This window comes from Poromitra crassiceps, assembly GCF_964638095.1.
Source record: "Poromitra crassiceps genome assembly, contig: HAP1_SCAFFOLD_1164, whole genome shotgun sequence".
In the NCBI taxonomy this organism is placed as follows: domain Eukaryota; kingdom Metazoa; phylum Chordata; class Actinopteri; order Beryciformes; family Melamphaidae; genus Poromitra; species Poromitra crassiceps.
This window is the reverse complement of record NW_028151246.1, coordinates 17,230-20,387: the sequence shown is the minus strand read 5'-3', so window position 1 is coordinate 20,387 and position 3,158 is coordinate 17,230. Positions and strand designations below refer to the sequence as shown.

The 3,158-nt window shown below is 49.9% G+C and overlaps 1 pseudogene across 1 annotated transcript; it reads left to right on the top strand.

The window, feature by feature from the left end:
* Positions 1-339: 339 nt before the first annotated feature.
* Positions 340-1,896, top strand: LOC310771756 (signal peptide peptidase-like 2A pseudogene; annotated as a pseudogene). The gene has a single exon. The product of its transcript is annotated as a signal peptide peptidase-like 2A pseudogene (transcript).
* The last annotated feature ends 1,262 nt before the right edge of the window (positions 1,897-3,158 follow it).

Sequence of the window (3,158 nt, the reverse complement as noted above, 5' to 3'; positions counted from 1 at the left end):
GAGAGAGAGAGAGACAGAGAGAGAGACAGAGAGACAGAGAGAGAGACAGTGTGAGAGAGAGGGAGAGAGGGAGAGAGACATCATTGCTGATGACATCAGTGATGTCACTCAAGCAATTGTGATGTCATCAGTAGGTGATATCAGTGATGATGTCACAATTTCAACAGTGATATCATCAATGATGATGTTACAATGATGTCACTGATGATGTCACTTATGCATAGATATTGTGACATCATCACTGAGGTCATAAATCCTTCCCTACTGACGTTATAACTTGGACAATTCTCGTCTTTTAACCCATTCGCGTTTAAATCATCTTGTTGATTAACTTGCAATATGGCAAAAGCTGTCATGATCATAATTTTATCGGTCATTTTCTTGTCCTCGAAGATAAACTGTCAACAGGCAATCTTGCACATTTCAGATGGAACTACAAGTATGGAGTACTGCATTGTTCACAATGGCTCCTGGACCCCCCTGAAGGAGACTCTGGACACTGCTGTGCAGTATGAGCTGGTGATTCTGCCATTCACTGTGCTGTGCGACATGTCTGAGGTGAGGCCAGAGGAGGTCAGGGGCAAAGCGCTGGTGGTGATGAGAGGGGGCTGTGATCTCAGCCAGAAAGCGCTGGTTGCTCAGCACCTTGGGGCTACAGCTTTGCTCATTGCCAGCAAGACAACTTTGATCACTCCATCAGCCAAAGAGTCAGAGTATGCCAAGATCCAAATCCCCCTGGCTCTCATGAGGTACAGGGACTTCCTGGATGCCCAGCAGGTGTTTGGTGGAGGAATGACCGAGAAGATGTATGCTCCGCCTCACTCCAACATTGATCCAAGCGTCGTAGTCATGGTACTCATTTCCATATGCACAGTTGCCTTGGGAGGCTACTGCAGCGGGAAATGTGAGAGAGAGCAGTTGAGCAGTGGTGCGGCGGGCAGAGGAAAGGTTGAAAGCAAAGCAGACAACGGAGACTTTTCTCTTGACTCTCCTCTCAAAGCGGTTAGCTATGTAGCCCTGTCGTCTGCCATGCTAAACCTCACGTACTACTTCCGCAATGTCTTCATGTACATCGCCATTGCCGCATTCTGCATATGCTCCGCCATAGCGCTGTTTAGGTGCCTGGAAGCAGTGATGGACAGGATGGGGGGGTGTGGCACTATGACTTACTCTATCGGAACGTGTACCTTCTCTGTGAGGTCGCTCATACTGGCTGCAGTGTGCATTGCTGTAGCCGTGGTCTCGGTAGTCTACAGGCATGAAGACAGATGGATCTGGATCTTGCAGGACCTCCTCGGCATTGTGTTCTGCATTTGCTTCATAAAGACCATCTCGCTGTCCAATTTCAAGATCTCTGTGATTCTGCTGAGCCTCTTGCTTGTGTATGATGTCTTCTTTGTTTTCATCACTCCTTACTTCACCAAGAATGGTGTGAGCATGATGGAGCAGATTGTCTTGGGCCCTGATGAATTTGGAGAGAAGAGGCAAGCTAACCTGGTGCAGGTCCCCGCCGAACCCCAGGCTCCCTCTGAGAACCTGCCCTCCATGATGCGTCTCCCACGGTTCTGGGCTCAGAACCTGTGTGGGATGGAGTTCTGCAGTCTGGGCTACGGAGACATCGTTGTTCCAGGTCTGCTTGTGGCCTACTGCAGCAGGTTTGATGTGTGGATCAACAGCACCAAGAAGGTCTACTTCATCAGCTGCTGCATAGCCTACCTGTTGGGGATGATAGTGGCATTTTCTGCCATGCTGTTGTCTGAGAAGGGCCAGCCTGCCATGCTCTACCTGGTCCCCTTCACCCTGATAACCGTCGCTCTGGTGGCTGCGTGCAGGGGGGAGATGAAGCAGTTCTGGGCAGGAACCCCCTCTGAGAGGGAAGAGCTGATGGTTCCATAGGAGGAGAAAGGTGCTGACTGACGTGCAAGGAACCAACTGCCGGAGTTTTTTATGGTGTGGCCACTAGGGAAGCCAAAGTGTCTATAAGAGGTTCTGTCTGTCTGTCTATATGTACTGTATATCCCCCCGAAAGAAAGAAAGAAAGAATGTGGCCAGGTTGCCGATGATGTCATTCGTGGCCACTAGGGGCCAAGAGGCCAGGTCGCTGATGATGTCATATATGGCCAGGTCGCTGATGATGTCATTATGGCCAGGTCGCCGATGATTTCATACGTGCCTACTAGGAGCCAAGTGGCTGAAATGTGCTCCCAGCCAATTATGGCATAGTTTATAAACAAGTGCGAATTCGCAATAGCTGCAACAAGATATGCAAATTTCCAAAATGCACTTTTTGTGGACTAACCAACAGAGTGACTTACAGAGCTGCTGGTCTTTTTGTGGACCAACCAACAGAGTGACTTACAGAGCTGCTGGTCTTTTTGTGGACTAACCAACAGAGTGACTTACAGAGCTGCTGGTCTGGTGGACCAACCAACAGAGTGACTTAAAGAGCTGCTGGTCTGGTGGACCAACCAACAGAGACTTACAGAGCTGCTGGTCTTTTTGTGGACCAACCAACAGAGTGACTTACAGAGCTGCTGGTCTTTTTGTGGACCAACCAACAGAGTGACTTACAGAGCTGCTGGTCTTTTTGTGGACCAACCAACAGAGTGACTTACAGAGCTGCTGGACTGGTGGACCAACCAACAGAGTGACTTACAGAGCTGCTGGTCTGGTGGACCAACCAACAGAGTGACTTACAGAGCTGCTGGTCTTTTTGTGGGCCAACCAACAGAGTGACTTACAGAGCTGCTGGTCTTTTTGTGGACCAACCAACAGAGACTTACAGAGCTGCTGGTCTTTTTGTGGACCAACCAACAGAGTGACTTACAGAGCTGCTGGACTGGTGGACCAACCAACAGAGTGACTTACAGAGCTGCTGGTCTGGTGGACCAACCAACAGAGTGACTTACAGAGCTGCTGGTCTTTTTGTGGGCCAACCAACAGAGTGACTTACAGAGCTGCTGGTCTTTTTGTGGACCAACCAACAGAGTGACTTACAGAGCTGCTGGGCTTTTTGTGGACCAACCAACAGAGTTACTTACAGAGCTGCTGGTCTTGTGGACCAACCAACAGAGTGACTAAAGCGCCCGGCATGGTTCTGCGCAACCTCGACTTGGCGCCCTGTCGCCGAATGGCGGCGACAGCGACACTGTGCATAA